The sequence below is a fragment of the Anser brachyrhynchus genome (assembly GCF_964034855.1).
Source record: "Anser brachyrhynchus genome assembly, chromosome: 9".
Taxonomy (NCBI): Eukaryota; Metazoa; Chordata; class Aves; order Anseriformes; family Anatidae; genus Anser; species Anser brachyrhynchus.
Genome location: NC_137703.1, coordinates 23,770,186 through 23,795,146, shown reverse-complemented (window position 1 = coordinate 23,795,146; position 24,961 = coordinate 23,770,186). Strand labels below are relative to the sequence as shown.

At 39.4% G+C, this 24,961-nt stretch overlaps 1 long non-coding RNA gene across 12 annotated transcripts in view; it reads right to left on the bottom strand.

The window, feature by feature from the left end:
- The window catches only part of LOC308199612, a 289,413-nt gene that overhangs the window by 172,063 nt on the left and 92,389 nt on the right, over window positions 1–24,961 (bottom strand). For 7 of the 12 annotated variants that reach the window (XR_013954733.1, XR_013954734.1, XR_013954735.1 and 4 more), the window contains exons 1-2: window positions 21,397–21,915; window positions 4,275–4,364 (exon numbers count right to left, since the gene is read on the bottom strand). This is a non-coding gene — a long non-coding RNA (uncharacterized lncRNA). Of the gene's footprint in view, window positions 1–4,274; window positions 4,365–21,396; window positions 21,916–24,961 lie in introns of those variants that run through there. The other 5 variants (XR_013954739.1, XR_013954740.1, XR_013954741.1 and 2 more) reach the window with 5 other exon arrangements.

Sequence of the window (24,961 nt, the reverse complement as noted above, 5' to 3'; positions counted from 1 at the left end):
ACATTTCCATTTTAAGTTTGTCATTAAACTTTACAGCTGTATAAACAAAACCCGTACATTTAATTCCTTTCCATACTTTCCTGTAGAGTATCCAAATAGACCAATAAATTAACACCTTTCGAATGAGCACTTTAAGGCCTACTTTCTGTTAGGATTGATTTTTCTCTTTCCCATTATAACTGTCTTAGTACTTCATGGGTTTTCAATGCTATTTTCACTGGCAAAGATTATACTCTGTGACATGGATCAGGAAAGGAACCAAAAAGAAAAAATAACTGTGAAACTAAAGCTGTGAAAAGGAAGAATTTAACATAGATCTACTAATATCAGAGTGAGAATATTGAAATGCAAAGCAGGTGCCTGCTGCTCTTCCATGCAATGTGCAACAGCAAGGAACATAAGAGTTGGAGACGTTTAACTGAGGCAGTCTTCAGAGAAAGCCACAGTTCAGGACACAAGATTACAAGACACAAGATTAGAGATCTTTCACAAGACACAGGATGGGGCCTTGGGCATAGTTTCCTTGTGGGTATCTAAGAATCTAATGTCACAGCAAAATTGCAATACTACCTATTACAGGGCTTTAAATACCTTCCTCTCAATATCTGGTGTTTTTAACTTTGCTTAGCAATACACAGCATTTTCATATGTGGTCAAACACACTTCTGTGACAATCCTGCACGCTCCTAGAAGACTAAAAATATCATAAAATGTTTTTTAGTCTCACATAGCACAAGTAGTATAAGAAATGTGACCTGAGCAAATATACAATACCTGAATTTAGAGAGAGAGAGAGAGAGATTTCTAATGATTCCATAAAGGTTTGCACGTCTGTTAATACATAAATACAACTAAAAGATGAAGATTACTGTTATCTGTAACAAATGATTAATAGACTTCGAATTATGGATTTAGGCCATGAAGTCTTATAATTCCCTAGCTTTTGTCACTGTGTCCTAGTAAGCCTGCTGGCACAGGCTATTAAGTCAAGAAACATGGTACAGAGCCTGCAAACATCCCTCCTACTTCAGGGCTCCCAGATAATGGGATCAGGCAGCACTGGAATTAGAGATGACGCAGGGATGCTCTTTTACAAATGTAGATGTGAATTTGCCATTCCGTTTTGTGGTCTGCAGGGAACCAGGGGAACCGAATGTGACAGAGCACTGCAGAAGGGTAATTTTACTTCACAGTATTTTAAAGGAAGAGAAGCGGATAATGCTGAGGCTTTACAAATGTAGACACATTTTTCCACAAATAAGCTCTATATAGTAAGTAGTCAAATGTACTTAGACTTCATTTCAGGATGGGAGAAGCAGAATGAAGCACGTAGTACAGAAATACACTCCTACCTGTTCTTCTTCAACAGAAAGAAATACCTTTGCACGTCTTAGTCTTCAACATTGACCTTACCATTAATATACCTAATTATATACCTAATACGGCAGATTTCTCCTAGCAGTTCAGGTTTGCCACATCTTGCAGAACACCAGCCCTTCCACCTACACATTCTGACATTTTGAGAAAGTGAAATGACTGTGTCTTACATTAGTAGGAAGGTTTTTCTTGCAACTGTCCATATTAAAATTTGCTGTAAAACCAGACCTCCACTTCGCACATTTTTGACATTTGTATTTCATTTGCATCAAAACAGAACTACTCTTCCACATTTCTTTCCCCCAAAGATCAAAGGATTCCAGCACTTTTCAGGGATATGGAAAATGGTTTTGAATTCAAAATGCAAAGTGAAAACTGCAAATTCTAGAGCAATATAGAGAGTATTCAGGGATCAGGAAGAGGGAGAAATGGGTAGGAATTCCACATTAAAAGATATTTCTGATAAAAGCTTAGCCAAAACAGACCAATTGCCACACAAAGATTTGTTTGAATTTGTCTGTATTTGATTGGAGGGGAAACATGCTGAAAACTCACAAAGCCACTGCCCACCTTACAACAATAATCCAGAAAGGCTCATGGATTCTCTTTCACTAGCACTGTATACTGTGGGAAAAGAGAGTTAAAGGTAAAGCATAAACTCAAATGCCAATAGTTTTGAATTTATTACAACTTGGCTATTAAATGCAAGATCCTGTGATTTTTTGTACAGGGACAGTTTCTGTCCTGGGGATAGGCCACTTCAAAAAGAAAAGCATATTTTGTGTTCTCCCTGGGGGAGCTTCCTTGGGTTTGGGTTGGTTTTTTGTTGTTTTTTAATATAGAAGTAATAGCAACTGGAAGCCTAATCTTCCTTGTGTACTAAAACCAAGCATTTGAGAGGCTATTATCAGACAGAGATATTATCAGACAAAGATAAAAGATATTATCAGTCTAACTTGAAAGTTACAGTGATAAGAGGGAATAAACTAGAAAACAAAAACTTTTCTCTCAGGATGTTTTGCAGGCATAAATGCCTGTCACCTATAACAGTTTCCAAGGTGTATTTAGCATAACCTCATTAGCAATGAGATTTAAGTTTGCTGCCTTATGTCTGTGGTTTCCAGGAGGCAAAAGTAAGGAGTTAAACTAATTTCAGGAAGGTGGAAAGTAGAAACTGCTATATTCCATAACATAAATACTCACAAATAGCCAGGAATATGCCACCCAATATTAGAATAATTATGCTCCAATATTTCTGACCAGCAGAAACCCTTTAACAACATCTGTGTACACTGAAGCAGCAGCAACTAAATCAAGCCAGGAAGATGGCTCTCTACCGTCCTTATGTGCAAGAGAAAAACTGCATAATTCACCAGCTAGTTGTTGTTCTGTTTACAATTCAAGCAATGCAATATGACAAGCAAATTAATTATGCTAGCACTATATGCTCATTCCCAGTGTTCATTTGCTGTGCACATTTCCCTTTACACTTTGTGAGGTGCATGTCAGCATTGCCCAGACAAAGTGAAAAATGGATTGGCAGGAAAATCCCATCCCACAGCCTTGCTGCAGGTAAGAAAGCAAATCAATCACCCAGAACCAATTTTCTTCCCTCCACCTCCTTGCTTGCTTTTCTCCCACACCTGTAAGCCTCAGCTATCATTCCCTGGAAAAATGCCTCAATGTCCTCAAATCTGACTACATACTGTCAGGATAAAGCAGTCACGATATCACAGCCAGGAGCCCTCAGGCTCTCATTCTGCTATACTGTCCTCCATCCCAAAACACTTTTTGTGTCTGGGCCCGCTTGCAGCACTGTTGTGACCTGCCAGGCATCACACAGAAAAGCCCCTAGGTCCCTAGCATAGCTTGTGACAAAAAGCTGTTAACCGGAGTCTCTGCAATTCAATTAATCCCATCCCTGGCCTAAGAAGCCCCAGTGAGCTTGGGAATGCAGAATAGTAAAGATGTCAGCACAGCATTTCTCCATGTTTAGTTTTAAGCCGCCCGACGGGCCTCAGGAAAACTATTCACATGTTGAAAGTGAAAAGGAGATTTAAATGTTTTCTTCAGCTAGAGCACAGCTCCCCAGTACATTACAACCAGCATTAAGAACCAGGCAGATTAGCATAGTCCAAATCCTCTAGAGATGCGAACTGCTGAAAGCATTGTGCATTTTGTTGTTTTATCATTTTTAAAGCAAGGACAGAAGCCCTTAAGTGCCAGTTTACTCATCCCAGAGCTGGAATTGCTTCATTTCCTCTTTTACTGAATTATTTTGGAGCACTTTGTGACATTGATATTGTGATGCACAGGCTCACATCACCGAGCCTGGGTACCACTGTTAATCAGCAGGACTCAAATACTTCAAAGCAATCAAAATGATGCCAACAGAAGACCAAGCCAGAATTTCTGTACTGACCTCCTTGCCCCAGAAGGGGCTGGGTTGGTATGTACAAAGGGGGCAGGGCACTCTGGGATTCATGGATTTGTTTGTGTGTGATGTTTACAAACAATACTAATTTCAGAACTTGTTGGAGGCACAAGCTAAAATTAAATTCTTAAATTAGTGTTATAAATTAACACCACGCTGGCTGTCTCTCATTTTGGGCAGTGTTGCCACACATTTTGGTCAATAGCCCAATCTGACACTTGATCCACAAGACAGCTGAACAAGTTGTGGGAGATGCAGGGAGAGGAGCACCGAATGTTGGCAGACACTCCCTTCTTTCTGCCTCAAAGCCCCTCCTCCCATAGCAGACTTCTCTTTACTACCAGAGGACTCTCTCTGTAGCAGAATTACAAATGAGAAAAGTCGGATGATGGAAAAAACAAGCTGCATCTTACAAACCATTTTTACATTATTTTCCTCATGCATTTCCATCCCTCATACTCACCTGTTAACAAACAGTCTTAGTTCTGCCTTCACTCATACCCGTGTCGTACAGCATCTTGCCTCATGGAGATCTGTGTGGAATTCGTTACTGCTTTATAAAAATAAGAGGAGTTTAGTGAGCTCTCCTAATACATACATTTTGAAATACTTGCAAGTTTTATCCAGTTGTTACTACATAAACCTTAATTTTAAACTGTTATAAGAAATGTTTTGTTTTGGGGGTATTTTTTATTACAGTTATTTTATATAAGTTTGACAAGTCAAATGTGTCTTTTTTCCACTTGTCATATATATTATTTTTTTCACAAGCCAATGCTTTCACTGTTGGTTCTCTATCAAAAATATTTTTAATGAGATAATTTGCAGTCTAATAGTTTCACATCTAACACCTTACCAAAAAGCGGAAGAAAACAGCAGTTAAACAATAACCCATGTACACAAAAGACATATGATATTTTATTTTCTGATACTTTGCAATCAGCCACAGATAAAGCATATGCCCAGCTTGCTCACAGATTGTTCACCAACATGAAAATCATCCTGCAACCTCAGCTTCCATCAGAAATCTAAGGAAGAAAAGAGCCGAAATTTTCCAAATGGAAAAGCATCACATCACCAGAGGGGCAAGAAGTTATAATTTCAAGCTTCTGAAAGGATACAGCAGAGAAGCAATTTTCTAGAATTCGCAGCTTGCAAAAGCTTCAATTACTTGTTGAGTCAATAGCATTTGTTTTAATTTTCCCCCTTTGAGGTCCTGTTCCTAGTCCTACTGCGGTCAGTAACAGCACCGCTAATGACCTCGGCGAGTACAGGTTCAGAGCTGAACTGCAGTTATAGTCAGAAAATAGTGCTTAATGCAGAACCACGTTAAATTACATTATCAAGTTTATTTTTATTGCCTCTTGATGAATTTCATATCGCACTTGCTGTATTTACAACTCAAGTATTCTTCTCACAGCTAGCTACAGGAGAAATAAAAGGCAGGAGTTCAAGAATGATGCCGCTCTTGAAAACAGAAGCATCCAAATTTAATAAGGAGATTTCAGTCAGCCCTTGCAGACAGTCATGGCTGTCAAAGCACCCCAGCAGCACAGCAGCGTGTGCTCAGGAGGATTCCCAGCAAGGAACGCAGCGGCATCTGCCTGCACAGGCTTCACCCACAGGACCAAGGGAACCCAGCGCTCAATGGTAGAGCAGGCACAAAAGGAGGTCGCTTTGCATAGTTCCCACTCTGCTTTAATCAAAATCTAACACCACTGAAGTTAGTGTCGTGTTTAAAGCACAACTTCCCCACTGTTGCGTTTAATTTTTGTTTAAAAGCTGGACTATCCACAAGTAGCACACTGTGATGCACCGAGGCAAATCTTTGCCAGAAGGTGCTCGCAGCCGTAACATATAGCTCCTTCCCGCCCCGTCCGGGAGCAAGCATGTGCTGTGGAAATGGTTTGCTAGAAAAACAATTAACTGCTTTGCATTAATAGCAGTATTCTTTTAAGATTTAGATAGACCAATAGATAACTAAATTGATGTTACAAATTCTTTCCCCCTTCACCTGCAAGGTAACAGCATATTTAGGAATTGAAAAACCACGAGGGCTTTAAGCTAGCGTAGAAAGTCTCTCTCTGTTATATCTCCTCTATTCAACGAGTAGATACCAGCGTGCTGCATCCATTGAAAGGTAATATAAAGCTTTTCTGCTGAAATCTACGTTCCCTATACGGGTAAGCCCACAGTTTGGTGGGGAGCAAAGTGCCTACCCAGAAAACCACAGTCAAGACATTTGACATTTTTAATGAGAGAAAGTTAGTGGCAGCACTCCATTCTCAGGTCACAAAATCATTTTAGAAATGTCTTATCTGGCTTGTGGCAAAAAAAAAAAAAAAATCAAATTAAAATATGCCAAAGTTGTATGATCAATATGCACTATTTTCTCAGTCTTTGCCATTAGCGTTGAGCCCAAATTCTCCAGAACTTGGTTATATTTAGTGTCAAAGCTGTTTTAGTGAATACTTGAGTCTGTGTTTGGACTACTTATTTTTACTTCATTATTCACATCATAGGATTGTTTCTTTGAAAGCAATATTTATGATTTGCTCCCCCTTTGCCAAAAAAAATAAGGCAGTATTTCTATATTTCTATAGAGTATTGGATTTTTTTTGTTTTAATATATAACAGCCATAAGACCCCTTATTTTTCTTGGCCATTGTAGCAAATTGTTTTGTGGTTTTTTTTTCTTTTTTAATAAAAAATTAAGGGATAAAAGGACACTGAGTACCAAATACAGACAATGAGAGATATCCAAGTGTCTGGGGAATATTGGCAACAGTCCTGTGAGGTGATGAGCATATTCAAATCCTTTCCATTGAGAGCTCTAAATGACTTAAAAGTGAATAGATTTACATAAATTACTTTTTTTTTTCCTCCTTTCCAGGCTTAAATTAATACAAACACACAATATACTCAACAGTATCATCTTTGAGCAGCTACTAGAATACTGTGTCAGCGTCCAAGCAATAAAGTTAGGCAACAGAAATCATGACTCTTAATTCTATTGTCAGGGAAGAAGAAAAACAATTTTGTTTAATGTAAAAAGGACAATATTTTCCATTTTTAAAAGAGGTGAGCTTACCAGAAAAATATGCTAGCTTTTTGGTATTGCAAAACCACAAACCCAATACAAAATAATGCTGTTACAAATATAATAATAATAATAAAAAGAAATAAAGAAAAATGCAAACTTCATAAAAAGACTTTAAAGGCTTAAATACAAATACTTTTTGGGTTGTGCTCTTCAGCATTTCATTTCCTAGCACTTTAGGCTGTAGTAAGTGTTTCTAATGTTTCACCTCTTTTCTCATTTTGCAGCGAAACAATTCCCAGTCTAATGTTTATGTATGATAGCAGTAAGCACGGTAAATTAGAATTCACTCAACGTTATGTCTGAAAAAATCTGTTTCCCTCATAAAAGCAAGCATACATTTCTGTGCTGGCCTTCCTCTCGGGGCAGGTGTTCTGGAGAGCTGAGCAGTAAACTTTTCTTTAACGTTTCAAAGGAATCGATAGAAGGCCCCAGGCTGCTGCTCACAGTCAGGAGGCTGGTCCTTCTGTCCCCGTCCTCCACCTGTGCTGTGCGAGGAAGGGAGACCCCAGGCAGGGCCAGCTGGGGGTGAGGGCAGGAGCGCGGTGACACAGGCAGCTGCAGAACAAACTGCATGAAGAGGAGTCAAGCGAGGACACAGCACAGGTTCAGCGTGTTGGTGTTACTTGAACAGCTTCTGTTTAACTTTCTGAGTCCTCTTTGACAGAGCGAGGGCTAAAAATCTGTCTCCCCGCGCTGCGTTCCTGCCCAGTCCAGATGGGCTGTGGAGCTCTGAGGGGGAGCTGGACGGAATAAAATCCTAACTGTCACAGCTATCCTGGTACAATGCAGGGAGGCAAACTTAACAGGAAAATAGTAACAAAGAGTTTTTCTTCTCCTCATACTGGGGAAAACTGAACTGTTCCTTCTAAGTCCTTAGTGAACCCAAGCCAACCAAACCAAAAAGTTGTGCTCTTTCAGACCAGCTGTCTGACACTGCTGTGGGCTGACCAGCTTCACTTCTGCCATGCAGCCCTCCTACCGCATGAGCAGGAGAGGGCAATGAAAGGATGTGCAGCCCACTTCTGCTCCCCTCTCTGGCTGTGCAGCAGCACCAGGGTCTGGCTGCTCCTGCCTGGAACCACACTTAGCAAACGAAGCCCATCTGCAGACTCACTGAAGTCAAAACCAAATGTATAGAATGTCAAGACATGCATATACCAGACAGAAAAAGCCAGAATTTCCTACAACAATTTTTTTAGGGCACGAAGTACAAAAGTGCATTTTTAACATCATGTTTAGAACTACTTTGCAGAAGACTGTAACTTTTTCTCCTCCCAGACTTCTGATGTGGATTAACCTGTCTCATGAACTCCTCTTCATTAGCACAATAAATAACAATAGAAAATCTTAAGAAAATGTGAGAAATACAAAAAATTGAAGGCTTTTTTCTTCTCTGTTGTTAAACATATACATGGGTTTGCTGTGATTTCAGGCATTTTACATCTAGCCACTGTGATAAAAAAAGAAAAAGTAACAAAGTGCATTTTCAGGTTCCACCAGGAAGACTCGCTCCGAGTACTTATTTGCACAAGTGCCCACAAGTGCTTCATCCAATTAGGAACCAAATCCAAACAATCCGACCTGACCTGTCTGGCAATCAGGTATTTGTAATCAATCTCTCAATAGCGCAGATGGGTGGGCCCACACACACAGGCACTTCAGAAGTGCTTAGCCTGGCAATCAAACACTGTAGTTACACACTAGCATGGACTAATGGGCACAGGGGACTTGCTGGTTTTGCTGCTGCTGCTACTGCTAGCCAAATCTTATTAGCAAAGGAAATCTAAAGGCTGCTTTTCTTCCATTTCAGTAACTTGTGATAATGGTGGCATTAGGACCCCAGTTCTGAGCACATTATTTTTAAGCTGTGTGTGCATACACTTTCATGAGCACAATCAGGCTTGTCCAATCTACTATTCTAAGCATTCTGTCTCTGCTGAATTACTTATGCAGCCAATATTAAGTAAATTATGCTTTACACATAAATGTTTCATATCAACTTAATAAAAAGTTCTCAGTCTCTCGCTACCAGCCTAAGTAACTTATCTAATTTCTGTCTTCAGAGGTTTCTGTTCTGATTAATCTAACTACACCGAACCTGATCTAAATGAGCAGTTTATTGAAGTGATACATGATTTCTTCCCCCCACCAACTGCATTTTGGCGACTGAATTATGAATCTTCATTGTAGGCTGGATGAAATAAGCCTCTTGTTGAGCAAGACAGAGTAACTTCACCTGAAAGGTGAGTTAATGGAGTGTGGAAATAAGACCTGTGCCAAAGCCTCCACATGAAATGGGAGCTCTTCCACACTATTAGGTGATGTGAGGTCCCAGCCCACGTGGAGCAGTGGTGTATGTTGTCAAGGAACAGACTAGGATGAGTTAAGGTTTGTCAATAAAGCGCGGATGAGTGGATGACTTTTTTAATATGTTCCAAACCTGGGAAGGTGGGTGTCTTTTATTCCAGCAGTGAAGAAACGAACTTGCATGGTGAAAACACATTGCATTTACCAGTTTAAGATGGCATTTTAGATAAATTCAACACTATTATTCTGTTCAGATGATACATTACCTGGTTACTACTGTTAAACCTGTTTTGGGGGTAATTGTTCAAGGGCACAATAATACTAGTGTCCCAAACTTCTATTTGGAAGAATAAAATGACAGCGGAATTAATTGTCAAATGCTATAAAAAGGACTCCAGTTATATGCCTGTGCCCATGTGAGGTGCTTGGTAGTGATGAAAGTTAGTGCTGAACCAAGAAATAGTTAGCTATTCCTATACGCGATATTTACTGATATGTTAGAGAAAGTTTCAAATTTAGTAATAGAATAGAGCTAAGTGTGTGCCACCTCTGGTCCTTTTTTTTTTTTTTTTTTTTTCTCTCGGTAAACTGAGTCTGGAATCCGTAGCAGTAATTTTAAGACAAGTAACTATTTATTAATAAGTAATAGCTAAAACACTATTTAGCTTTTTTTTTTCCAAAAACCTATTAATTATGCTCTCAAAAAAATTATGTTCTCAAAAAAAATATGCTCTTGTCTGACTCAAAGAAATGCATAAATAAGTTAATAGCCACTGCACATCTACTTCGAAGCATTACCACTGGTCTCTTTACATATTCTGCCTGATATTTGTAAGTAAAATTTGTGCTTCATCTTGAAGTTACTATCTGACTTATTTAGGAGAAAATTAACCCCTATCCTTACTTTAAGTACTGATTGCAGAGAGATTATATAGTGTTTTAAGTCCTTTTAGAGTAGCTCATTTATATTGTCTATATTGCCAAAGCCTCAAGATCCATTATTCACGGATTTGCTTTGAAAATTATAACTACAAGTTTAAAGCTACTTGGGAAAATCTTTCATAGTAATTAGGAAAAAGAGGATATTTCTTACTATGTATTAGTGCTTTTAAAATATATTTCCTCTACATACAATACAATATAAAGTCCAAATTTCTTTAAAACAACAAACAAACAAACACATACCTCATCCTCCTCACTGGAAGTAATTTGTATTATTACAGAAGGCAAATAACAGACAAATTCTGAATGAAGGATAAGAACGAACTGATGTCAGTCAATGGGCATTTCTAGGGTAGAAAGAATAAACTTACTAGAAGCATTTTAAAATAAATAAATAAATACACCTTGTGCTAAGCTTAAGTGGGACCACAAGCCAAAAACAGTCAAGAAAAATGGATACCTCCTTGCTTTCCACTCTGTGGAGAAGATGGAACCATTTGTTCTCCTTCCAGTGTGAGAAGTAGGGTACATCAAAGCCAGTTGGTATTTCCACACTGGTATTTCCTCTCTACCCACATGCACACCAATTTTCACGTAACTTCTCTTTCACAAAAGCCAGTGCGAAACCTTTCTAGCAGAAGACTCATGAAGCCACTGGCTCCAAAGGACTCACTCACGTTGCCAAGACATTTACCATGGCAGAGGCAGCATGACGGGCCAGCACACTGCCTTCCCTCTCGGGCGCCTTGGTGGGCGCACCCTGCCAGGCACCTACCGATGGGCTCACAGACAAACTGAACATATGCGTCTAATTTCATCACATAATGACTTTGTGTCTCAGCGCAAATTCCTCCCTGTTCCCACTTCCCCAAGATACACAGTGGCAGTTCTCCTGAAAAGTAATAACAAGTTTCTGTTTTCCTTCAGATTTAATTAGGAGCCTAATTTTTGTAAGGATATATTGGGCTTTATGGGGAAGAAATGCAAGTAAACTGTTTCCAGAAGTCCAGACACTTGCTTTAGTTGTATATGTTTTAGTGAACCTGAGTACAGCTTTGAAACTTCTCTTAAATTCTTCCTCTTGGTACACATACCGCTTCCAACTTTAATTCCTGTGAGAGCACTCTAAGGAAGGACATAGTCCCACATCAGTCTCTCACTACATTCACTGCCCTTTGGAGTGCAGTAGAAAAAAATAGTAGTGTCATATCTAGAAACTGAGCTGTTTGATTTATTCATCATTTCTATTTTCTCAGAGTTTTTGGATTTATGTCCTCATCATCTTACACTTGTTCCTACTAATGATGCGCTCTCAAGCTATTTTCCATTACATACTTACTCCCTTTATTGTTTTCAGTATTGAACTATAGTGACTTAATTCCACACCCACTACGCAATATCTCCAAGGCCCCATCTTTGTTATGACCAGTATATACTAGCTCCTAGCTCTAGGAAGTTAGTATTTTACAAGCTTAAAAACAAATTAAAGAAGATTTTATAACATTATGCAGGTTCTTTGGAGAAAAGAAAAATAATTCAGGGGCTTGCAACCTACTTAATCTTCCAAGGTAAATCTCTGAAGATAGTGACAGTTCTTGGAAACCAGCCATCTGTATCAAAACATCACAAAGAGATGGTAACGTCCTGAGTCCAAATTATGAAAGCACTTTGTAACAGACATTGCCATGGTCACAAACATATGACCAAACATGACATGGCAAGGACAAGCTGCTAGGAATCATACTGAGCAACCAGTTTCCTGGGGCACTACCACAACCTTTCCCAGCCTGTCAGGCAGGAAGGCTCTGTCTTGGTATTGAAAAAGCTTCCCAGTGGCAGAGCTGTGCAGGACACGTCCGATCTCCTCCTGCACCCTTTCCAGCTGAGCAGCAGTGATGCCACATGTACCACCGTGATGTCGGACTGAGTAGTCCTGCTATATAGAGAGCATAGAGGAGAAGCAGAAAAAGGCAATGAGATCAAGTGAGTTCTCCTAAGCTTGCTTGGACTGCTCAGAATCCAAGTACCAAGGGGTGAATCCTCATCTCTGTGGTATCAGCCTGTCTTATTTCCATTTCCTTGCCCACAACTGTTTGCCAGATTCTTCACAAATCCTTTCAATATTTCTCTCCACTGACATATTCTGGATGTATTCCAATGCAAATGAAAATCATATTTTCACATTACTCCTGTATTATTTTTTTTCTAATTATTGAAGATCTAGGGAACCGTGAGAGTCACCTTGCAGCAATTGCAAAGCCCTGTAGAGACCAGAGAAAAGCCTGCTGAAAATAAATATGATAGAAAAGCTATTACACCTGAAACAGCAACACACTGCTTTAAATGACATATGGCTACCGTACAGAATGTAATGTAGAACTTTAAAAGGCTAGAAGCTGGGAAATTGATTCTGTGCATTTAACATACAGATTGCTGCAGTTGCTGCATTTATGTAGGTGCTTTTTAAAAAGAGGAACAAACCAAGATTGATGCCACAGTTATACAGAGTTTTATAACTAACACAGGTAAGCCATTTACAAGGAGTGCAGACAGACACTGCATTTTAACTTCAGAAGAAGGCGTGTTTATAAAACCAGAAACATCCATGTGGGGTCAAGACACTATAGTTTACAGCAAGTGCACAGTCACATAAAATGAATATCAGAACACTTAACAGCAGTTTTTCTTCTGGATTTAATGCAAACTAATAACTTGACTGTGGCTCTGTTTTCTCCATTCGCTTTGGCTTTTATATAAATGACAAGACTTGTCCACGTGCCATGGTTAAGTATAGCATGGTGTCAGGGAAATGACAGAAGCATTCTACATTCTGCCAGACAGATCTCAGTAGATGGGACATTATTTTTTCTTTTGGTTATTTGACAGTGCCATCTGTAACTCCTGCCAATTTTCATGAGTTTCTAAGGGCAACTGGTTTCCATTTGTTGAAAAGAAAAGAAGGGTGTGAAAGAGCTAACCATCAGGTTAACCATCAAAAGGGGAGAACAGAGGGAATCTTCTGTAGCAATAACATTGCCTATATATAGAAGATTGTCTTCTCTACTAATACTACAATTACCAAAAGGTGGGCTTGCTCTCAGAATTGCAAAACACATTAATAAGGTTTATTTTGTATGTGTAAGGTCATTGTAGAAGGTTCTGAAGCATTAAACCATTCCAGACATAAGTAGTCACACGCAGCATTTCTACCTGACTTTTCCTGTGATGCTGATTAAATCAGAGCAGCCTTTGTTCACAGGTCTCTCCCACAGTTTAGCTTAGATTTCTGCATGCCAATGTCTTCCACAACTTCTCTACCTCTCCCCACTCAAATAGGGTATTGGACATGAAAATAAGTTTGCAAATGGTTCAGAACAGCAATACGCTGTTTGTCTCAATGGTGGTGGGACATGGCACACAGAATCCATAAGTGTCTCTGTGAGACTGGCTCTACAACTAGCTTTCTGCATGAATTTGAGTACATTTTTTCAAACTGGATTTTCAAATCAGTTGGGCATGTATCTAGAGCTAGTATTACTTGCAAATGTTTAACATCTCTAAGAGAAACAGTGGACTTATGTACCTAAAAACTGTTTAGTACCAGCTTACAAGGACATCCACAGAAGGCTGAATAGCTTCTAAAAATAAAACTGAAGAACTGCAGTCTAAATTTGAGGTTGTGATTAGGTTTAAACATGCATGTTGGAACAACTTAGCCTTATTCCCCCTTTTTTTTTTTTCTCTGCAAAAAGGGATAAAAAACAGCATAAGTCTTTGTCTCTTTGTCATGCAAGGTCTGGTAGATGGTATCACTTTGGATTATCTCTTTCTCCCCTGCAGAAAGATTCAGCATTTAGGTTTATGTGGCAGGGCTTCAGTAGCTGGCAGGGATTGCAGTGGTATCACTCTGCTGCAGAAAATTCATCACAAGAAGTTAGATATCTTAATGGAAGTGGGAGAGGTGGGCTTTCTTAAGAATCTTGTGTATTAAAAACTGCACTTAAAGGAAAAGAGTTTCTAAGAATTCCACTCAAAATGCCAGAATATGTTTCTAGATGACAGTACAGAGCATGTCATATTCCTCTTTGAGCTGGGAATAATATATAAAATACTGCAGGAAATCTAACCTGTTGCTTTCTGTCCTAATGCCAAAGATGGAATCACCCCTGTCAGAAATGTAATTGTGTCATACAAGGAAATTTGATAATATTAAAATACCAGAGCAGCAATTTGATATTAAAGACATTCTTCATGATATTACTTCCTTCATATTGACAAAATCTGGAAGCCCTGTGGGCTTGTTCCTTTAAAATGATACAACCAATTCTGACACAAAGAAATTTAAAGAAATTATAACAGACTAATTTCCAGGTAACAGCAGAAACACAAGTCATGCTCAAAAACAAAAATCCAAGTACTGCAATACTCATAGTCTGTGAGGATTATATTGAACATGCTGATAAATGAAGTGTGAGTAGGTGAAATTCCCTGTATGAAGAAATAAATGCAGTGATTACAGAAGTCACAGCAAATTTTGCCCAGGCAACTCTCTGGTGCATTAATATTTTCATTTAAATCAACTTGTAACATCTTGTTTCTTTGAAGCTGTAACAAGAACTGTATAAATTCTCCTGAACCATTATGCACAGAGAGATACTAAGATGCACCTGTAAGTGCAGCTGAACCAGAAGTTAACATGTAAATTACATCAATCAAATTAGGAAAAAAAAGAACTTAACATGGAGAAGCAAGTGATTCTTAATGATGACTAAACAGCAGCCATGAGCTAAACATATCGCTTTCTTTCTGATGCAGTTCTTCAAAAACTGGGATAGCATAGCAAGCTGGGAGAAGCTTAGCAGGTCACCTCCCTCTGCACTGCATTCTTAGAGTGAAAAATTGGAATAGAAATAGAAAGATTGAGAGAAGTATCATAAAACATAGGTTGTCCTCCTCCTCAAGTCACAAGCCAGCTTCCATATCAGGAACCTGTATCTGCTTCTACAGAAGTACTAAGCATTTTCTCTTGGTCTCCTCTCATCACACTACTGCTTTGAAGAGGAGAGGTACATGTTTGAATTAATCCTCTCTAAGTCTGCTTGTCAGATTCTTTAAACCAGTCTCCATTTCACGTCAGAGGTCTCTCTGTGTGCTTAGCAACCTTCCTGACAAACGACCAAATTCATCACATCTGGTCAAAGAAAGAAAAATATGGGATGCCTGACTGCCATGAAGAGTTCTGAATCCATATTCCTTCCCATCTTGCCAGTATGGCCCAAGACCATGGCTTCAGCCTGTTGGTAAGAGATTTTTCCCCAGTCTTCTTTTTCTACTCTTCTATTAGTACTTCTTGAATATATGAAAATAGTTTTATACCACTAAAGCATGAAAAGTTGGGCTACTGTTTTTGACTTAAGTTTCTTTTTGGTATAGCTAATCCCATTTCTCTAGTGCATGTATAATCTGACTCTCATTTGATGAAGCAACAAGATATGTATTAATCTTACCACCACGCACTGCATAAAGCAAATGAGTATTCTATTAGGTTTATTCCTTCCATTATGTTAGAAATCACTCATCCCCATCGCTGTCCCCATTTCCCAGATCAATAGCTTTCCAACCTCTGATAAAAAATGTTTTTTTTTTTTTCTGCAAGAACCTTGCATTAGTAACATATTGCTGTATTTTAATCCATGGTTATGGACTCTGATAAAGCACTACCTTGCTAAAGAACATGAGAAATCTTCAGTCTATCTGATGTCCCCTTCATTTCCTTATCGAAGATCATCCTGTGTACCTAGCAGAACTGTGATGAGAACTGAATACAAGAGTGACAAACATTGTTGGAGATACTGTCCCAAAATAAGTACTAAATCTGGAAGAAATACATTTAGATTATTGTGGAATATAATTAGATTTTTCCATGAAAAGTGTGAGCCACATCAAAAATAAAGAACTAGGGTTTTTATGTAGATGAGTTTAAAGGGCAAATATTCTTAGAGCAGCTGACTGGGAACATTTCAGCTAGTACGTATGAACACAGAGACAGGTCTATCATTTACAGTAATGAAAAGTCATAAATGTCTTTATTAAAGAGTAATTTCCTGCATAAAGAGGAATAGGGTACTGAGGGGTTTCATAGCTGAATGCAGACGTAGTAGGTAAGCTACTTTTTTCATAAAATAATTCCAGACCAATTTGAACAAGATGTCAGGTATGAAATCCCTAACCATTGGTCATACTTTCCACCCCTCCCCAATCACTATTAAAAGGACTATGGTGGAAAAACATGGCACCTAAGTTAAGAATGACAATTTAATCCTTCACTTTTATTTCAGAAGAAACCTTTTTTTCCTGGTTTGTTTTTTTGCTTGTTTGTTTTGTTTTTTTCTTCATTAATATGACAACATTGATCCAGATGCCAGCTTGAGGCCATGCATTGGGTAAGCGTAGTATCGCACTTTGTATTGAACACAACAGATTCAACTACCACAGCAACAGCAACAAAATTGAATTTAATAAAAAATTAAAGGCAGCCTGCTGAGCTCTTCTGAGGCTGTAAAATCATGCAACTTTGTGCCAATACCTCCCATTTAAAAAAAAAAAAAATACGCCAAACTATTTTGTCTTTAAGATTATTTCCTCTGATAAGACTCCAGTGCACTTAACAACAGCATCCTCAGGGAAGACAGTATTTTATAGATCTAAAAGATCATCATTCCACAGAAGCACTGCTGTAAGCACCAAGGCCAATGGCTTAAGGGCCTGAGGGCTATTTTAGAGTATGACCCATAAAGTAATTTCTGCCTCCACATGTAAAACTTCCAGTAAACATATTCACTGATGAGGGGGCTTGTATGAGATATAAATTCGCAGAAGCATAAAATCTCCCTTAACCTTTAAGGGAGGGGAGTGCACCATGTTTTTTGGATCATGCTCAGACTTCTCAGAGTTAGCATTAAAATCATAAACTCATTATTGCCACCTCCTAGGTGGGTTTCTGGGATCTTCTGTAGTAGAAAAGCAGAACTTTTACCTCATAGCAAAACATCCAATCTGCATTCCAGGCCCTAGAAATTATCTGAGAGAAGTTTTGCACAAGCTTCAGTCTTTGATGGCTGTTCTTTACTCTGGGACGTAGTTTGTGAATAGAAGTCATTCAGCTGCGTGCCATGTCACCTGCTCATTGACTGCAGTCGCATCGACTGCTGAGTAACTCGTCACGGCTGCTGCCTTGCCAGTACGTAACTGCCCACTGTTTGTGAGTTGTATACAACAACAGAGAGAAGCAAAATTTAATATTTCCTTAATGAAAGGCATTTTAATGCCCTTTCTGTCGTTATGTTTAGGCATATGCCTTTAAATAATTAGTTGCATTAAAATCTCACAGATTTTAAGCCTTTTCCAATAATGTTACGTTACACATTTGTGCTTTTGGTTGTTTACAAAAGAAACACACATGGCTTTTCCCCTCATAACTAACAGAGGGAATCATTTATTTACCTAAATAATGCCATTCACCCACATGCCAAACTTGCTTGTGACTCAGGGAAAGCACATTTCCTTCCAAGTTTCCAGCGGAACTAGAACAGCAACTTTAGTTTGTGGTGTGTTTTTTTTTTTTTGTTTGGTTGTTTTTGTTTTTTTTTTTAAGATTTTTGAAAGAAAACAACAGCAACAAAAAAGCAAGCACTCGCTCCTAGGTAAGATAAAGCCATTGCTAGAATATCCAAGTTTTTGTAAGTACAATTTATGAGGCACAGCCACACCAGTACAAACAGGTAGTGGGGGGGCTGGTGGACTGAGAGGTTCTGTCTCCCTTCCAGAAGGCTCCATTCCCTGCCGCTATTTCTCCCCTCTCTCAAGGTAAGGGCACAACCAGGTGGATTTGAGGCTCTGATGCTCGATTACCACATGGTGCTCTACTCATAGACATCACATCACCTGCCTATGAATCCAACCCAGCAACAGCTCACCTGGATTAGGGGGAATCCACATTGGCTGCTGTGCTCTCTGCTCCTGCCCTGAGGGATGGGTACCTCAGCCACACCATCTCTGAGCCATCCCGCATGGCCAGCCACCACAGGGGGACGTGCCCAGGGCTCCCTCAGCAGGGGACACCCTCACATCTGAAGACTAGGAAGGCCCAAGGCTCCCTCAGGAGGCGACACCCTCACATCTGAGGCCCAGGAAGGCTCCTGTGAGGAGCTGAGGGGCACAGCCAGAGCGGGTGCATCACCGGGCCCAGACACCCCAGAGGTCACTATAGCTGTGCCCCTGAGCTCAGCAGGGTTCAAGTCACCACCGAGGTGGCTGTCAGCACTGTGAAGCACGGGGCTGGATTGGTCAACCGGCAGGCTGAGGGTGGGCAGGGGCCAGCGCTGCGGGGAGGTGGGAGCAGGAGTGGGCCCAGGTGGTCACTGAGGAGGCCGAAGACAGGCAGGGGCCAGTAGTGCTGTGAAGCCCCTGGACCACTGTGGTCACTGCTGTTGTATCATTTGCCCAATACAGACTCCTCACAACCCATTTTCTGCTGCCACAGGTCAACAGACACAGAATGGGAATTCTGTAGCAGCCATTTTTGCCCATCGCATTTTGATTATCAGGCAGGTGTGAATATCAGGTCTCAAAACACCGGGAATATAGGACCCTTTTTCAGGTCCCTGAAGCAAAGCCATGGGACACACAGGGAATATGCAAGTTGTAGCCTCACCACTGAGAAGGAGACAAGGACTTTGTAAATTAGTAAGTTGCCATCCGCTAACTACACATACAAACATACATTACTGCATTTCTGAGCCTTTATTAATGGGAGTAGGAACTTTTGGGAAGAGGGTTTGTGGACAGGGAAGGAAGGGGCATGCAAATATTTTTAAACTCTGTTTTATGACCCTGCTCTCATGAAAATGTGTTAAGTCTTCTGTTCACTTAGATAAGAACTGGATCAGATGTATTTTATGTAGTCATTCCTGTTAGGAATTGCTGAGAAACTGAGATATACAGCGTGGGTTTTTGTTTGTTTTTAATGCTAACTAGGGCCATTTGTGTTTCTCCTGTTAGAGAGCACACTGTATTTTATAACAACTTATTTTAGAACGTATTTAACATAACATAGGTTAGACCTATCACTGACTGCAGGCCATGGGTTTCCTCTACTGGATGTGAAAGCTCTTACAATAGTTAGTCCATCTTTAGCACTATAGAGCTCTGACAAGCCTGACAAGCAGGAGGCTCTAAAAAAAATCATATTAATTAAATCTCTTTTTAAAACACCTTTTATAGCTCGTCCATGCCAGGAAAATGCTTCACAGTAGGGTGGCCATCAGACTACTGTGGAAGCAAGATGAATACCCCAAGCATGTTTCAGACATCTTAATGTTGGGATTGGGGGGAAGTAGTATTTTTGTTTACCAAAGTAAGCCTTGATTTCTGCAATAAGACCATTTTTGAGCATCTTCCACACCCTAGAACTCAGAACAAGGTCACAGAAAAAAAATATCTAAATATCTAAAAGTACCAAGTTAATTTATGACCAGGCACTGAGACCAGCCTGACAGGATTTATATCTTTGTAAAACCAAACTGAATAGCAAAATAAATATGGACTGTGAGAGCCATATGAGGAGGCTAGATCTTTAGAGATAAAGCTTTGAATTCTGCACCTACACAAGCAAGCCGTGACTGGGGAGAACAGAAAAAAAGGAACCTTTATTTGCTAAAGAGATCTTTGCTTCCTTCACATCTCATCTGGCAATCCTGAATTCATAATTCAGAAATTTAATGCAAGATTGTTCTGTTTCAGTAACAGGTAAATAACATGTACAGCTGAACTGCTAAGAAACTACAATCTGAAACATTAGAATTCAGGAGTGTAGAGCAAGGCTGGAAGCATTATATTGATGGAGTTGTTTAATAAACACTCCTGTGCAATGTCATGGCAGTATTCCTCAGTCTCTGTTCTGCTTCAAGTTTTGTGCTATTTGGTTTGTTTCTGAAAGGCTTAGCTTCTGACATGAAGCATTAACTGAGAACCTTAGTTTTCATTAGAAACAAAGAACACTATAATTTTCATGAAAGAGAAAAAGCAAATACCAAAGACTAAGAAAAACCCAGAGGTGAATATAGGAAGAAAAACACTTTTTTTAAGCTCTTGGTTGTTGAAACAGTCTGGTGGATTTGTTTGTTTTCCCAAGTCCTTAGAGTAGCTAATACTGAAATTTATACTTGGCAATTTTATTACAGATGTTTTCCAACAGAACTGGTATGAATATAATTCAATTCACTTGTTAGTGTGGATGACCATATCACAAAAATTAGTCTTGAAGAGTTTTGTTATTTTGCACTGCTCTTCGCATTGCAAATACAGTAGACTCCAACAGCTATCCAAAGAAAGGTTCATAGAGTAGTTTAACTCACCAAAAACAACAGCTTGCCTGTAAAAGCAAACAAAACATTCTACATGCAGTCATATATTGGTTATTTTTATATTTTTGGTCATGAGAATGTTAGCAAACAAACCTTACTTTCCTTCAGCAAGTTTGATATACAGTTGCAGTTACATAGAAATCTCTGTCCTTAAATCCCCCCCACCCAAAAGATGAAAGATGACTGTTCACTTTATGATGCCAAAATTCATTATTACAAGCAAATCAGTAAACAGCAGTAAGCAAACAGTTCATAATAAGCATATATTTAATTTATTCTAAGGTCCTGTTTGTGGTACTGTACTACACAATGTTTTTAAGCAATGCACAAGCAAACTGCAAAATATAAATATTCCCATGAGTAAAAATTTCATGAGGAAAAAACAGGGCAGCGTAGGAATACGTGAAACCAGAGGTATTCATGCAGCTGAAAAAAAATCTTTGGGAAAGCCCATGAGCTAAATCATACAGAGGAACGCAAATGAAAATAATGATCAGAGCAAGCAACGCTGCCTACAAGTAACATTATATGTAGCACTATAATGTACAACTATTATAATGAAAGTATCAGTCAATTTTATAACTTTTTTCAGAAAAACAGAGATAAAGTTCCCACATTATCTTCTAATCTCAACCATTCTGTGATCTGCATCACAATGGCAAATTTTATTTATTTATAAATATATAATCTATATTTTAAACACTAAATCAGAAATAATTCAGTCATTTATAAATATTGACATTAGTAAAAACTTCTCTTTTGCCCTATTAACAAAATTCACTGCACAACTATTTTGTTAAGTAGCTCACTTTGTATAGGTGTTTCTTTGTCATTAGCCACTTATGTTTCAACCATTTCTGAAAAAAATACTCCCTAGCAGTTACCCTCCAGCTCATGAACATGCAGTCTCCTGGCACCAAGCAGCTACAGCCTAGGCAATAGAGGCAACAGGCACAGAATTGCAAGCAGAAATGTGCAGCAGCCTCCTGGTTTTCAGTGCTTCTGCTCCTATCACCCAGGCAATATGGCAAGGAAAACAAGCTAGCAGGTGGGATGTGAGCCAGGATGAGAGGGTGGAAGGAAGCACAGAATGAAACCAGGAAGCTGCAGGTAGAAGTTTAAAAGCACAGTGCAACTTTTTTTTCCTACCTTCTTTGCTGAAATGTATAACCTTGCTATCCTCCTACGTAGCTTTTATGTTATGAAGTCAAATGCTTTACCAGGTTTCTGTTCTTGGTCTATATTAATCTGTGCATTGTCTAACCTAAAGGCCAAGACAGCCATTTAAATAATCATGCCTTCATCTGCCAATGTGAACATGCAAAAAACTCCACATAAGTAGGAATCCACATCTGCAGTGTTCTACTAAAAGATCAGGTCCAAGTCCATACTCAATTTCTCAATACGAAGTAATATATTAAGCCATTCTATTTTCAAGAGGAGAACTAGATACCTCTATAAGCGCTTCCCTTTAGTTGTAAATATCTTTTATGTGAGAGCTGTGCTATTAACAGATGTGCAATGGCTTCTCATTGAAATGGTACTTCTGCATGAAAATCCTTTTTAGACCTTGGCATCATTAACCCATTGGAAATGCACATGAACCCTAGATACCTGTCTGACTAACATGACTGACATTCATGATGTTGAAGCAGGAGATTGTTAACCCCTGTTATAACTAGATTTAGCCTGTAATAGAAACCAATTTTTCCTTTTGAACACAGGACTAGATTTAAAGTGGTGCATACCAACATGGATAACTATGAGCACATCATGTAAAATTGGTTTTGGCATAGCTCAGCTCATTTCTCTGAACGCTGCAGAGCCACTCTTCACTACCCTTCACTCACCGTAACTTTGTTTTGGGTCCAACAGTCATCCTAACAATGGGTCTCAGATTGATCTTTTATATCATCTTCATGCATTTGGGAGGAAAATGCAGTTATATAAATGACTAACAGCACTATGTCATCGTCCCATACTCTCACCCCCTAAAATATGAAAATCCAAAACCATTCCCTGCAATGTTTTTCTTGGTCAGGATTAGCTATCCTTCTCTTCATTTATCCTTCCCTTTGTGTTCGTTTTTAATAATGGCCTAGACAATAGCCTGAATATGAAAATCTAGTAACTTCTTGCTGTTAGACAAATGATATTCCAACACATTTTCTATATACTCAAATTTTGTTTCCAACATCTCTATGCTAGCAGCAGTAGCTCTTGCTTTCTGAGCCACATCATCATCCCAGGCCCCAGGCCATCTTTAAGCACCTGGGATCTGCTACTAAGGACTCACCTGGTACTGCTGCAGCTCACCCAGAGCTTCTAGGAAGCAGCTCTCTTTCGTGAGCCCTTAGCACTCACATTTTGAAAGTCCTGGTTCATTTACAAGTTTTTACTTCTGTTTCTGCAGCTTGTAGAGCCATGATGACCTACTAAGTGACTGTTCAAATTCACAATCTGTAGTCTGGGGATTCAATGGAGTAAAGTCAGGGGAGAAACCTGTAGTTACTTTATCACTTTGGTCCCAGTTCTGCACAAACACGTGCAGTCCAAACAGCAGTTGTACCAGGTTCAGTGAGGTTGGCATTTTGACACAGCTACTTAGCACCAAAACGTGCCCAGTCAGGGCCTCTGCTACATCACCAGTGAAGTTCTTATTGACAGAACAATTAAAATGTTCGTAGTCAACTTATGCTATAACTAGTCATGTGAACACAATAGCCACTGCATGCTTTGCATGGTGATTATGTTACAATTAGGACAGATCTGTAGCTGCTGTCAAGAATTTGACGTTTTTCACATAGACCCTCTGCAGAAAGATCACCAGATAAAATCCTTTGGGAGATGCCTGTTCATTTTAATCACAGAATCAAACAAGATCTGAGTCACTGCATTCACCATGAAGTCATTGTGCTCACCTCGTGCCCATCATGCAGAGAAGTGAACAGTCCTTTGCCTGCCCGAAGCAACGCCATGCTGCTGCAAGGGCAGCCTCCGCAGCCTTGTCCTGGCAGCCCTATGGGCACTGCAGGCAGCTGATCATTCCAGCACACCTTTCCTGAATGAAACTTTACTACATTTAAAAAGCTAATTCAACTGACCCATCTTTTTGTCAGCTCTTCAGTCTGGCTTCAAAAAGTCCCATAATGGGATTTACTCTTCTGCAGCAGTTTGCATATGAGCCTTGTAAATTCAGCCCAGAGGGCTTTTGCTATGAGAAAGTAAGCTGCTATGTCATTTCTCTGCAGTACATTTCAAATACTGCAAAAGCACAGAAGTATCCAGGTTCAGCACTGATTTGCATGAGGTCATATGAACATTATTATTATTGCTATAAAAAGCACTTTGTTTCAGCAAATTCAAACTGCATTGCAGGAACACGCTAGAAGAGGAAGAACACAGGAACCTTCTCAATGGCTACTTCACCCACTGAACAAAAAAGACAGCAACCAAGCAGTTAGACAAAGTAAGCAGGAGGCCTATATTTGGCAGCTCATCTCTACATGCAGCTCCTTTTCAGCGCAGCAAATAAAGTGCCTCTGGTAGCGCATTTCAATCTACAACCTTCATCCAGCTTTGTTCACACACATATTTGCCGGATTTAGCACATGGCTGAAATTTTCCATTTTCTATTTCAACCACTCTTGACAATTTTCCTAAGATGAAGCACATGTAATAACTATTAAAAAACAACAAAAAAAAATCCACCACCACCGTATGCACGCACACACACCCAAGACGATGCCGACAACCTTTCCTTTGTCACTCTTCAGTGCTTCCAGGCTCTAGACCAGGAACCTGAGATTTGGAAGAATAGCATGCTTGTGAATATGCTTTTTGCTGTTCCAAGTTTGCACAAATGTTAAACCTTTGAAAAATGTCATGTAAATAAAGCCTGAAACCTGCCAGAAAAGGTAAAGAGAGGAAGGGGATAAAGAAAAGGTATTGCATGCAATTCTGGTCGCCTCCTCTCAAAATGCAGGGCTAATCAAAATTTACACGGGGAAAACAAGATCACTTAAAAGATTGGGAATACCATTTGTAAGTGACTAAGACTTTGAAATCTTTAAAAGCAAATAACAGACATATGAGATAGGTCTGCAAAATTATGAATAACAAGGAGAACAAGATGGCCCATTCACCTTCTTTTAGTACAAGAACCACAAAGCTAGCAATAGCCAGACTCAAAACAAGCAAAAGTTTATTGTAGGTTTTGTTTGTTTTTTTCATAGAAAAGTGGTACAGCTGTGGATCTCCTTGCCATATTATGATGAAAGTATATATGGATTAAAGAGAAACGGAACAAAATTATGGAAGAGTTACCCACTGGCAATTCCTATCAATGCAGACACCATATCACCTCAGGATGTC